Source organism: Malaya genurostris, chromosome 2 (assembly GCF_030247185.1).
Source record: "Malaya genurostris strain Urasoe2022 chromosome 2, Malgen_1.1, whole genome shotgun sequence".
NCBI lineage: Eukaryota > Metazoa > Arthropoda > Insecta > Diptera > Culicidae > Malaya > Malaya genurostris.
The window spans coordinates 33,764,045-33,779,132 of record NC_080571.1 but is presented as its reverse complement, the minus strand read 5'-3'; positions in this window follow the sequence as shown (position 1 = coordinate 33,779,132).

Below are 15,088 nucleotides of genomic sequence, written 5' to 3'. Positions count from 1 at the left end.
TTAAAATCGGATCAGCCATCTCTGAGAAAATTGAGCGCGTTCAAATACAACGCTTTTTGTCGGTTACGTCACTTATACAATCATATCTCCGGGACCAAAAGTCACAGCCATTTGATCTTCGAACTTGATCAATGGCCCGCCAGTAGCTTTCAAACGAGTCCAAGTTTGTTCAAATCGGTTCAGCCATCTCTGAGAAAATTGAGCGCGTTCAAATACAACGCTTTTTGTCGGTTACGTCACTTATACAATCATATCTCCGGAACCAAAAGTCACAGCCATTTTATCTTCGAACTTGATCAATGCCCCGATAGTAGCTTTCAAACGAGCCCAAGTTTGTTAAAATCGGTTGAGCCATCTCTGAGAAAATTGAGCGCGTTCAAATATCTTCGAAAAGTGCACACACATACACACACACATACACACACACACACATACACACACACACACACACAGACATTTTCCGATCTCGTCGAACTGAGTCGAATGGTATATAACACTATGGGTCTCCGAGGCTCCGTTCGAAAGTCGGTTTTTCCAGCAATTCTAATACCTTTCTATAGAGAAAGGCAAAAAGCCTTCTTAGTCCACTTAGTGAAATTTTCATATATCTTGAAAAATCACCATAGGGGGGAGTACATGAAATTTTCGAAATCGAAAAAAAATTTTTGATGCCAAAAGGCTTAGAATTGCATGAAACGTCGAGATTTAGTGTCATCTCGAAAAAAAAAATTTTTTGAAAAAATCGACTTTGGGACTTAGAAAAAATATGAAAATTTTTCTAAGTCCCAGAAAGTTGATTTTTTCAAAAAAAAATTTTTTTGAGATGACACTAAATTTCGATGTTTCATGCAGTTTTAAGAGTTTTGGCATCAAAAAAAATTTTCGATTTTGGAAATTTCATGTACTCCCCCCTATGGTGCTTTTTCAAGATCGAAAATTGTCAAACCTTTACCACCGGGCAGCACCCCTTAAGCATGTCCGATTTAGGTCAAATTTTGCATGAAGGCTTTTTTCGAGGTGCTTGAACTTTTGAGCACTAGAACTTAACGAAAATAGAGGTGATCCCAAAATTTTGGCACCCATATATATATATATATATATATATATATATATATATATATATATATATATATATATATATATATATATATATATATATATATATATATATATATATATATATATATATATATATATATATATATATATATATATAAGAGCGGTAAAAATCAACGTGTTTTGTCGGTTACGTCACTTATACAATTATATATCTGGAACCAAAAGTCACAACCATTTGATCTTCGAACTTGATCAACGGCCCGACAGTAGCTTTCAAACGAGCCCAAGTTTGTTAAAATCGGATCAGCCATCTCTGAGAAAATTGAGCGCGTTCAAATACAACGCTTTTTGTCGGTTACGTCACTTATACAATCATATCTCCGGGACCAAAAGTCACAGCCATTTGATCTTCGAACTTGATCAATGGCCCGCCAGTAGCTTTCAAACGAGTCCAAGTTTGTTCAAATCGGTTCAGCCATCTCTGAGAAAATTGAGCGCGTTCAAATACAACGCTTTTTGTCGGTTACGTCACTTATACAATCATATCTCCGGAACCAAAAGTCACAGCCATTTTATCTTCGAACTTGATCAATGCCCCGATAGTAGCTTTCAAACGAGCCCAAGTTTGTTAAAATCGGTTGAGCCATCTCTGAGAAAATTGAGCGCGTTCAAATATCTTCGAAAAGTGCACACACATACACACACACATACACACACACACATACACACACACACACACACACACACACACACACACACAGACATTTTCCGATCTCGTCGAACTGAGTCGAATGGTATATAACACTATGGGTCTCCGAGGCTCCGTTCGAAAGTCGGTTTTTCCAGCAATTCTAATACCTTTCTATAGAGAAAGGCAAAAACCCTTCTTAATCCACCTAGTGGTGTGATAATGCCTTTCTCTTCTTTCATAACAGTCTCATGAAAATATGTTTCATACATTTATTAAATAATTTTAGACGCCAATAGATTCAGATTGATTTGAGTAGTTCACAAAAGCATGCTTCAGTGTTTATGTCACACAGTCAGCATCATTTTTCCAAACTAGTGCTTGACATTTGCGCTGCCTATTTATATGAGAACAGTAATGCTAATCTAAAATAAAAAAGCCTTCTTAGTCCACTTAGTGAAATTTTCATATATCTTGAAAAATCACCATAGGAGGAAGTACATGAAATTTTCGAAATCGAAAAAAAATTTTTGATGCCAAAAGGCTTAGAATTGCATGAAACGTCGAGATTTAGTGTCATCTCGAAAAAAAATTTTTTTGAAAAAGTCGACTTTTTGGGACTTAGGAAAAATATGAAAATTTTTCTAAGTCCCAGAAAGTTGATTTTTTCAAAAAAAAATTTTTTCGGGATAACACTAAATTTCGATGTTTTATGCAGTTTTAAGAGTTTTGGCATCAAAAAAAATTTTCGATTTTGGAAATTTCATGTACTCCCCCCTATGGTGCTTTTTCAAGATCGATAATTGTCAAACCTTTACCACCGGGCAGCACCCCTTAAGCATGTCCGATTTAGGTCAAATTTTGCATGAAGGCTTTTTTCGAGGTGCTTAAACTTTTGAGCACTAGAACTTTACGAAAATAGAGTTGATCCCAAAATTTTGGCACCCTTATATATACAAGAGCGGTAAAAATCAACGTGTTTTGTCTGTTACGTCACTTATACAATCATATTTCTGGAACCAAAAGTCACAACCATTTGATCTTCGAACTTGATCAATGGCACGACAGTAGCTTTCAAACGAGCCCAAGTTTGTTGAAATCGGATCAGCCATCTCTGAGAAAATTGAGCGCGTTCAAATACAACGCTTTTTGTCGGTTACGTCACTTATAGAATCATATCTCCGGAACCAAAAATCACAGCCATTTGATCTTCGAACTTGATCAATGGCCCGACAGTAGCTTTCAAACGAGCCCAAGTTTGTTCCAATCGGTTCAGCCATCTCTGAGAAAATTGAGCGCGTTCAAATACAACGCTTTTTGTCGGTTACGTCACTTATACAATCATATCTCCGGAACCAAAAATCACAGCCATTTGATCTTCGAACTTGATCAATGGCCCGACAGTAGCTTTCAAACGAGCCCAAGTTTGTTCAAATCGGTTCAGCCATCTCTGAGAAAATTGAGCGCGTTCAAATATCTTCGAAAAGTGCACACACATACACACACACACACATACACACACACACACATACACACACACACACACACACACACACACACACAGACATTTTCCGATCTCGACGAACTGAGTCGAATGGTATATAACACTATGGGTCTCCGAGGCTCCGTTCGAAAGTCGGTTTTTCCAGCAATTCTAATACCTTTCTATAGAGAAAGGCAAAAAGCCTTCTTAGTCCACTTAGTGAAATTTTCATATATCTTGAAAAATCACCATAGGGGGGAGTACATGAAATTTTCGAAATCGAAAAAAAATTTTTGATGCCAAAAGGCTTAGAATTGCATGAAACGTCGAGATTTAGTGTCATCTCGAAAAAAAATTTTTTTGAAAAAATCGACTTTTTGGGACTTAGAAAAAATATGAAAATTTTTCTAAGTCCCAGAAAGTTGATTTTTTCAAAAAAATTTTTTTTTGAGATGACACTAAATTTCGATGTTTTATGCAGTTTTAAGAGTTTTGGCATCAAAAAAAATTTTCGATTTTGGAAATTTCATGTACTCCCCCCTATGGTGCTTTTTCAAGATCGATAATTGTCAAACCTTTACCACCGGGCAGCACCCCTTAAGCATGTCCGATTTAGGTCAAATTTTGCATGAAGGCTTTTTTCGAGGTGCTTAAACTTTTGAGCACTAGAACTTTACGAAAATAGAGTTGATCCCAAAATTTTGGCACCCTTATATATACAAGAGCGGTAAAAATCAACGTGTTTTGTCGGTTACGTCACTTATACCATCATATATCTGGAACCAAAAGTCACAACCATTTGATCTTCGAACTTGATCAACGGCCCGACAGTAGCTTTCAAACGAGCCTAAGTTTGTTAAAATCGGATCAGCCATCTCTGAGAAAATTGAGCGCGTTCAAATACAACGCTTTTTGTCGGTTACGTCACTTATACAATCATATCTCCGGAACCAAAAGTCACAGCCATTTGATCTTCGAACTTGATCAATGGCCCGCCAGTAGCTTTCAAACGAGTCCAAGTTTGTTCAAATCGGTTCAGCCATCTCTGAGAAAATTGAGCGCGTTCAAATACAACGCTTTTTGTCGGTTACGTCACTTATACAATCATATCTCCGGAACCAAAAGTCACTGCCATTTTATCTTCGAACTTGATCAATGCCCCGATAGTAGCTTTCAAACGAGCCCAAGTTTGTTAAAATCGGTTGAGCCATCTCTGAGAAAATTGAGCGCGTTCAAATATCTTCGAAAAGTGCACACACATACACACACACATACACACACACACACATACACACACACACACACACACACACAGACATTTTCCGATCTCGTCGAGCTGAGTCGAATGGTATATAACACTATGGGTCTCCGAGGCTCCGTTCGAAAGTCGGTTTTTCCAGCAATTCTGATACCTTTCTATAGAGAAAGGCAAAAACCCTTCTTAGTCCACTTAGTGGAATTTTCATATATCTTGAAAAATCACCATAGGAGGGAGTACATGAAATTTTCGAAATCGAAAAAAAATTTTTGATGCCAAAAGGCTTAGAATTGCATGAAACGTCGAGATTTAGTGTCATCTCGAAAAAAAATTTTTTTGAAAAAGTCGACTTTTTGGGACTTAGAAAAAATATGAAAATTTTTCTAAGTCCCAGAAAGTTGATTTTTTCAAAAAAAAATTTTTTCGGGATAACACTAAATTTCGATGTTTTATGCAGTTTTAAGAGTTTTGGCATCAAAAAAAATTTTTTATTTTGGAAATTTCATGTACTCCCCCCTATGGTGCTTTTTCAAGATCGATAATTGTCAAACCTTTACCACCGGGCAGCACCCCTTAAGCATGTCCGATTTAGGTCAAATTTTGCATGAAGGCTTTTTTCGAGGTGCTTAAACTTTTGAGCACTAGAACTTTACGAAAATAGAGTTGATCCCAAAATTTTGGCACCCTTATATATACAAGAGCGGTAAAAATCAACGTGTTTTGTCGGTTACGTCACTTATACAATCATATTTCTGGAACCAAAAGTCACAACCATTTGATCTTCGAACTTGATCAATGGCACGACAGTAGCTTTCAAACGAGCCCAAGTTTGTTGAAATCGGATCAGCCATCTCTGAGAAAATTGAGCGCGTTCAAATACAACGCTTTTTGTCGGTTACGTCACTTATAGAATCATATCTCCGGAACCAAAAATCACAGCCATTTGATCTTCGAACTTGATCAATGGCCCGACAGTAGCTTTCAAACGAGCCCAAGTTTGTTCAAATCGGTTCAGCCATCTCTGAGAAAATTGAGCGCGTTCAAATACAACGCTTTTTGTCGGTTACGTCACTTATACAATCATATCTCCGGAACCAAAAGTCACAGCCATTTTATCTTCGAACTTGATCAATGCCCCGATAGTAGCTTTCAAACGAGCCCAAGTTTGTTAAAATCGGTTGAGCCATCTCTGAGAAAATTGAGCGCGTTCAAATATCTTCGAAAAGTGCACACACATACACACACACACACATACACACACACACACATACACACACACACACACAGACATTTTCCGATCTCGACGAACTGAGTCGAATGGTATATAACACTATGGGTCTCCGAGGCTCCGTTCGAAAGTCGGTTTTTCCAGCAATTCTAATACCTTTCTATAGAGAAAGGCAAAAACCCTTCTTAGTCCACTTAGTGGAATTTTCATATATCTTGAAAAATCACCATAGGAGGGAGTACATGAAATTTTCGAAATCGAAAAAAAATTTTTGATGCCAAAAGGCTTAGAATTGCATGAAACGTCGAGATTTAGTGTCATCTCGAAAAAAAATTTTTTTGAAAAAGTCGACTTTTTGGGACTTAGGAAAAATATGAAAATTTTTCTAAGTCCCAGAAAGTTGATTTTTTCAAAAAAAAATTTTTTCGGGATAACACTAAATTTCGATGTTTTATGCAGTTTTAAGAGTTTTGGCATCAAAAAAAATTTTCGATTTTGGAAATTTCATGTACTCCCCCCTATGGTGCTTTTTCAAGATCGATAATTGTCAAACCTTTACCACCGGGCAGCACCCCTTAAGCATGTCCGATTTAGGTCAAATTTTGCATGAAGGCTTTTTTCGAGGTGCTTAAACTTTTGAGCACTAGAACTTTACGAAAATAGAGTTGATCCCAAAATTTTGGCACCCTTATATATACAAGAGCGGTAAAAATCAACGTGTTTTGTCTGTTACGTCACTTATACAATCATATTTCTGGAACCAAAAGTCACAACCATTTGATCTTCGAACTTGATCAATGGCACGACAGTAGCTTTCAAACGAGCCCAAGTTTGTTGAAATCGGATCAGCCATCTCTGAGAAAATTGAGCGCGTTCAAATACAACGCTTTTTGTCGGTTACGTCACTTATAGAATCATATCTCCGGAACCAAAAATCACAGCCATTTGATCTTCGAACTTGATCAATGGCCCGACAGTAGCTTTCAAACGAGCCCAAGTTTGTTCAAATCGGTTCAGCCATCTCTGAGAAAATTGAGCGCGTTCAAATACAACGCTTTTTGTCGGTTACGTCACTTATACAATCATATCTCCGGAACCAAAAATCACAGCCATTTGATCTTCGAACTTGATCAATGGCCCGACAGTAGCTTTCAAACGAGCCCAAGTTTGTTCAAATCGGTTCAGCCATCTCTGAGAAAATTGAGCGCGTTCAAATACAACGCTTTTTGTCGGTTACGTCACTTATACAATCATATCTCCGGAACCAAAAATCACAGCCATTTGATCTTCGAACTTGATCAATGGCCCGACAGTAGCTTTCAAACGAGCCCAAGTTTGTTCAAATCGGTTCAGCCATCTCTGAGAAAATTGAGCGCGTTCAAATATCTTCGAAAAGTGCACACACATACACACACACACACACATACACACACACACACACATACACACACACACACACACACACACACACAGACATTTTCCGATCTCGACGAACTGAGTCGAATGGTATATAACACTATGGGTCTCCGAGGCTCCGTTCGAAAGTCGGTTTTTCCAGCAATTCTAATACCTTTCTATAGAGAAAGGCAAAAAGCCTTCTTAGTCCACTTAGTGAAATTTTCATATATCTTGAAAAATCACCATAGGGGGGAGTACATGAAATTTTCGAAATCGAAAAAAAATTTTTGATGCCAAAAGGCTTAGAATTGCATGAAACGTCGAGATTTAGTGTCATCTCGAAAAAAAATTTTTTTGAAAAAATCGACTTTTTGGGACTTAGAAAAAATATGAAAATTTTTCTAAGTCCCAGAAAGTTGATTTTTTCAAAAAAATTTTTTTTTGAGATGACACTAAATTTCGATGTTTTATGCAGTTTTAAGAGTTTTGGCATCAAAAAAAATTTTCGATTTTGGAAATTTCATGTACTCCCCCCTATGGTGCTTTTTCAAGATCGATAATTGTCAAACCTTTACCACCGGGCAGCACCCCTTAAGCATGTCCGATTTAGGTCAAATTTTGCATGAAGGCTTTTTTCGAGGTGCTTAAACTTTTGAGCACTAGAACTTTACGAAAATAGAGTTGATCCCAAAATTTTGGCACCCTTATATATACAAGAGCGGTAAAAATCAACGTGTTTTGTCGGTTACGTCACTTATACAATCATATTTCTGGAACCAAAAGTCACAACCATTTGATCTTCGAACTTGATCAATGGCACGACAGTAGCTTTCAAACGAGCCCAAGTTTGTTGAAATCGGATCAGCCATCTCTGAGAAAATTGAGCGCGTTCAAATACAACGCTTTTTGTCGGTTACGTCACTTATAGAATCATATCTCCGGAACCAAAAATCACAGCCATTTGATCTTCGAACTTGATCAATGGCCCGACAGTAGCTTTCAAACGAGTCCAAGTTTGTTCAAATCGGTTCAGCCATCTCTGAGAAAATTGAGCGCGTTCAAATACAACGCTTTTTGTCGGTTACGTCACTTATACAATCATATCTCCGGAACCAAAAGTCACAGCCATTTTATCTTCGAACTTGATCAATGCCCCGATAGTAGCTTTCAAACGAGCCCAAGTTTGTTAAAATCGGTTGAGCCATCTCTGAGAAAATTGAGCGCGTTCAAATATCTTCGAAAAGTGCACACACATACACACACACATACACACACACACACACATACACACACACACACACACACAGACATTTTCCGATCTCGTCGAGCTGAGTCGAATGGTATATAACACTATGGGTCTCCGAGGCTCCGTTCGAAAGTCGGTTTAGACGAAACGTAAAAATAATGAAAACGGTTATGTGCCCTAGCACAAAATTTGGCTAACCCCTAAATGACCATACCTGCATCGGCCAGAAAAGTCGAAAACACGTTTTCGTTCGGCACGTCAGAAAAGATATTGCACTTCGTTGCAAAACAAAAAGTGTTCTGTAAGTAGCAGAAACTTTACGTCTGCTTAGCGGTTCAAATTGAACTGCCGAGTTTAGCACTAAGCAGTTCAATTTGAACTGCTCTGCACTGATGAGTCAAAGACGAAACGTAAAAATAATGAAAACGGTTATGTGCCCTAGCACAAAATTTGGCTAACCCCTAAATGACCATACCTGCATCGGCCAGAAAAGTCGAAAACACGTTTTCGTTCGGCACGTCAGAAAAGATATTGCACTTCGTTGCAAAACAAAAAGTGTTCTGTAAGTAGCAGAAACTTTACGTCTGCTTAGCGGTTCAAATTGAACTGCCGAGTTTAGCACTAAGCAGTTCAATTTGAACTGCTCTGCACTGATGAGTCAAAGACGAAACGTAAAAATAATGAAAACGGTTATGTGCCCTAGCACAAAATTTGGCTAACCCCTAAATGACCATACCTGCATCGGCCAGAAAAGTCGAAAACACGTTTTCGTTCGGCACGTCAGAAAAGATATTGCACTTCGTTGCAAAACAAAAAGTGTTCTGTAAGTAGCAGAAACTTTACGTCTGCTTAGCGGTTCAAATTGAACTGCCGAGTTTAGCACTAAGCAGTTCAATTTGAACTGCTCTGCACTGATGAGTCAAAGACGAAACGTAAAAATAATGAAAACGGTTATGTGCCCTAGCACAAAATTTGGCTAACCCCTAAATGACCATACCTGCATCGGCCAGAAAAGTCGAAAACACGTTTTCGTTCGGCACGTCAGAAAAGATATTGCACTTCGTTGCAAAACAAAAAGTGTTCTGTAAGTAGCAGAAACTTTACGTCTGCTTAGCGGTTCAAATTGAACTGCCGAGTTTAGCACTAAGCAGTTCAATTTGAACTGCTCTGCACTGATGAGTCAAAGACGAAACGTAAAAATAATGAAAACGGTTATGTGCCCTAGCACAAAATTTGGCTAACCCCTAAATGACCATACCTGCATCGGCCAGAAAAGTCGAAAACACGTTTTCGTTCGGCACGTCAGAAAAGATATTGCACTTCGTTGCAAAACAAAAAGTGTTCTGTAAGTAGCAGAAACTTTACGTCTGCTTAGCGGTTCAAATTGAACTGCCGAGTTTAGCACTAAGCAGTTCAATTTGAACTGCTCTGCACTGATGAGTCAAAGACGAAACGTAAAAATAATGAAAACGGTTATGTGCCCTAGCACAAAATTTGGCTAACCCCTAAATGACCATACCTGCATCGGCCAGAAAAGTCGAAAACACGTTTTCGTTCGGCACGTCAGAAAAGATATTGCACTTCGTTGCAAAACAAAAAGTGTTCTGTAAGTAGCAGAAACTTTACGTCTGCTTAGCGGTTCAAATTGAACTGCCGAGTTTAGCACTAAGCAGTTCAATTTGAACTGCTCTGCACTGATGAGTCAAAGACGAAACGTAAAAATAATGAAAACGGTTATGTGCCCTAGCACAAAATTTGGCTAACCCCTAAATGACCATACCTGCATCGGCCAGAAAAGTCGAAAACACGTTTTCGTTCGGCACGTCAGAAAAGATATTGCACTTCGTTGCAAAACAAAAAGTGTTCTGTAAGTAGCAGAAACTTTACGTCTGCTTAGCGGTTCAAATTGAACTGCCGAGTTTAGCACTAAGCAGTTCAATTTGAACTGCTCTGCACTGATGAGTCAAAGACGAAACGTAAAAATAATGAAAACGGTTATGTGCCCTAGCACAAAATTTGGCTAACCCCTAAATGACCATACCTGCATCGGCCAGAAAAGTCGAAAACACGTTTTCGTTCGGCACGTCAGAAAAGATATTGCACTTCGTTGCAAAACAAAAAGTGTTCTGTAAGTAGCAGAAACTTTACGTCTGCTTAGCGGTTCAAATTGAACTGCCGAGTTTAGCACTAAGCAGTTCAATTTGAACTGCTCTGCACTGATGAGTCAAAGACGAAACGTAAAAATAATGAAAACGGTTATGTGCCCTAGCACAAAATTTGGCTAACCCCTAAATGACCATACCTGCATCGGCCAGAAAAGTCGAAAACACGTTTTCGTTCGGCACGTCAGAAAAGATATTGCACTTCGTTGCAAAACAAAAAGTGTTCTGTAAGTAGCAGAAACTTTACGTCTGCTTAGCGGTTCAAATTGAACTGCCGAGTTTAGCACTAAGCAGTTCAATTTGAACTGCTCTGCACTGATGAGTCAAAGACGAAACGTAAAAATAATGAAAACGGTTATGTGCCCTAGCACAAAATTTGGCTAACCCCTAAATGACCATACCTGCATCGGCCAGAAAAGTCGAAAACACGTTTTCGTTCGGCACGTCAGAAAAGATATTGCACTTCGTTGCAAAACAAAAAGTGTTCTGTAAGTAGCAGAAACTTTACGTCTGCTTAGCGGTTCAAATTGAACTGCCGAGTTTAGCACTAAGCAGTTCAATTTGAACTGCTCTGCACTGATGAGTCAAAGACGAAACGTAAAAATAATGAAAACGGTTATGTGCCCTAGCACAAAATTTGGCTAACCCCTAAATGACCATACCTGCATCGGCCAGAAAAGTCGAAAACACGTTTTCGTTCGGCACGTCAGAAAAGATATTGCACTTCGTTGCAAAACAAAAAGTGTTCTGTAAGTAGCAGAAACTTTACGTCTGCTTAGCGGTTCAAATTGAACTGCCGAGTTTAGCACTAAGCAGTTCAATTTGAACTGCTCTGCACTGATGAGTCAAAGACGAAACGTAAAAATAATGAAAACGGTTATGTGCCCTAGCACAAAATTTGGCTAACCCCTAAATGACCATACCTGCATCGGCCAGAAAAGTCGAAAACACGTTTTCGTTCGGCACGTCAGAAAAGATATTGCACTTCGTTGCAAAACAAAAAGTGTTCTGTAAGTAGCAGAAACTTTACGTCTGCTTAGCGGTTCAAATTGAACTGCCGAGTTTAGCACTAAGCAGTTCAATTTGAACTGCTCTGCACTGATGAGTCAAAGACGAAACGTAAAAATAATGAAAACGGTTATGTGCCCTAGCACAAAATTTGGCTAACCCCTAAATGACCATACCTGCATCGGCCAGAAAAGTCGAAAACACGTTTTCGTTCGGCACGTCAGAAAAGATATTGCACTTCGTTGCAAAACAAAAAGTGTTCTGTAAGTAGCAGAAACTTTACGTCTGCTTAGCGGTTCAAATTGAACTGCCGAGTTTAGCACTAAGCAGTTCAATTTGAACTGCTCTGCACTGATGAGTCAAAGACGAAACGTAAAAATAATGAAAACGGTTATGTGCCCTAGCACAAAATTTGGCTAACCCCTAAATGACCATACCTGCATCGGCCAGAAAAGTCGAAAACACGTTTTCGTTCGGCACGTCAGAAAAGATATTGCACTTCGTTGCAAAACAAAAAGTGTTCTGTAAGTAGCAGAAACTTTACGTCTGCTTAGCGGTTCAAATTGAACTGCCGAGTTTAGCACTAAGCAGTTCAATTTGAACTGCTCTGCACTGATGAGTCAAAGACGAAACGTAAAAATAATGAAAACGGTTATGTGCCCTAGCACAAAATTTGGCTAACCCCTAAATGACCATACCTGCATCGGCCAGAAAAGTCGAAAACACGTTTTCGTTCGGCACGTCAGAAAAGATATTGCACTTCGTTGCAAAACAAAAAGTGTTCTGTAAGTAGCAGAAACTTTACGTCTGCTTAGCGGTTCAAATTGAACTGCCGAGTTTAGCACTAAGCAGTTCAATTTGAACTGCTCTGCACTGATGAGTCAAAGACGAAACGTAAAAATAATGAAAACGGTTATGTGCCCTAGCACAAAATTTGGCTAACCCCTAAATGACCATACCTGCATCGGCCAGAAAAGTCGAAAACACGTTTTCGTTCGGCACGTCAGAAAAGATATTGCACTTCGTTGCAAAACAAAAAGTGTTCTGTAAGTAGCAGAAACTTTACGTCTGCTTAGCGGTTCAAATTGAACTGCCGAGTTTAGCACTAAGCAGTTCAATTTGAACTGCTCTGCACTGATGAGTCAAAGACGAAACGTAAAAATAATGAAAACGGTTATGTGCCCTAGCACAAAATTTGGCTAACCCCTAAATGACCATACCTGCATCGGCCAGAAAAGTCGAAAACACGTTTTCGTTCGGCACGTCAGAAAAGATATTGCACTTCGTTGCAAAACAAAAAGTGTTCTGTAAGTAGCAGAAACTTTACGTCTGCTTAGCGGTTCAAATTGAACTGCCGAGTTTAGCACTAAGCAGTTCAATTTGAACTGCTCTGCACTGATGAGTCAAAGACGAAACGTAAAAATAATGAAAACGGTTATGTGCCCTAGCACAAAATTTGGCTAACCCCTAAATGACCATACCTGCATCGGCCAGAAAAGTCGAAAACACGTTTTCGTTCGGCACGTCAGAAAAGATATTGCACTTCGTTGCAAAACAAAAAGTGTTCTGTAAGTAGCAGAAACTTTACGTCTGCTTAGCGGTTCAAATTGAACTGCCGAGTTTAGCACTAGGCAGTTCAATTTGAACTGCTCTGCACTGATGAGTCAAAGACGAAACGTAAAAATAATGAAAACGGTTATGTGCCCTAGCACAAAATTTGGCTAACCCCTAAATGACCATACCTGCATCGGCCAGAAAAGTCGAAAACACGTTTTCGTTCGGCACGTCAGAAAAGATATTGCACTTCGTTGCAAAACAAAAAGTGTTCTGTAAGTAGCAGAAACTTTACGTCTGCTTAGCGGTTCAAATTGAACTGCCGAGTTTAGCACTAAGCAGTTCAATTTGAACTGCTCTGCACTGATGAGTCAAAGACGAAACGTAAAAATAATGAAAACGGTTATGTGCCCTAGCACAAAATTTGGCTAACCCCTAAATGACCATACCTGCATCGGCCAGAAAAGTCGAAAACACGTTTTCGTTCGGCACGTCAGAAAAGATATTGCACTTCGTTGCAAAACAAAAAGTGTTCTGTAAGTAGCAGAAACTTTACGTCTGCTTAGCGGTTCAAATTGAACTGCCGAGTTTAGCACTAAGCAGTTCAATTTGAACTGCTCTGCACTGATGAGTCAAAGACGAAACGTAAAAATAATGAAAACGGTTATGTGCCCTAGCACAAAATTTGGCTAACCCCTAAATGACCATACCTGCATCGGCCAGAAAAGTCGAAAACACGTTTTCGTTCGGCACGTCAGAAAAGATATTGCACTTCGTTGCAAAACAAAAAGTGTTCTGTAAGTAGCAGAAACTTTACGTCTGCTTAGCGGTTCAAATTGAACTGCCGAGTTTAGCACTAAGCAGTTCAATTTGAACTGCTCTGCACTGATGAGTCAAAGACGAAACGTAAAAATAATGAAAACGGTTATGTGCCCTAGCACAAAATTTGGCTAACCCCTAAATGACCATACCTGCATCGGCCAGAAAAGTCGAAAACACGTTTTCGTTCGGCACGTCAGAAAAGATATTGCACTTCGTTGCAAAACAAAAAGTGTTCTGTAAGTAGCAGAAACTTTACGTCTGCTTAGCGGTTCAAATTGAACTGCCGAGTTTAGCACTAAGCAGTTCAATTTGAACTGCTCTGCACTGATGAGTCAAAGACGAAACGTAAAAATAATGAAAACGGTTATGTGCCCTAGCACAAAATTTGGCTAACCCCTAAATGACCATACCTGCATCGGCCAGAAAAGTCGAAAACACGTTTTCGTTCGGCACGTCAGAAAAGATATTGCACTTCGTTGCAAAACAAAAAGTGTTCTGTAAGTAGCAGAAACTTTACGTCTGCTTAGCGGTTCAAATTGAACTGCCGAGTTTAGCACTAAGCAGTTCAATTTGAACTGCTCTGCACTGATGAGTCAAAGACGAAACGTAAAAATAATGAAAACGGTTATGTGCCCTAGCACAAAATTTGGCTAACCCCTAAATGACCATACCTGCATCGGCCAGAAAAGTCGAAAACACGTTTTCGTTCGGCACGTCAGAAAAGATATTGCACTTCGTTGCAAAACAAAAAGTGTTCTGTAAGTAGCAGAAACTTTACGTCTGCTTAGCGGTTCAAATTGAACTGCCGAGTTTAGCACTAAGCAGTTCAATTTGAACTGCTCTGCACTGATGAGTCAAAGACGAAACGTAAAAATAATGAAAACGGTTATGTGCCCTAGCACAAAATTTGGCTAACCCCTAAATGACCATACCTGCATCGGCCAGAAAAGTCGAAAACACGTTTTCGTTCGGCACGTCAGAAAAGATATTGCACTTCGTTGCAAAACAAAAAGTGTTCTGTAAGTAGCAGAAACTTTACGTCTGCTTAGCGGTTCAAATTGAACTGCCGAGTTTAGCACTAAGCAGTTCAATTTGAACTGCTCTGCACTGATGAGTCAAAGACGAAACGTAAAAATAATGAAAACGGTTATGTGCCCTAGCACAAAATTTGGCTAACCCCTA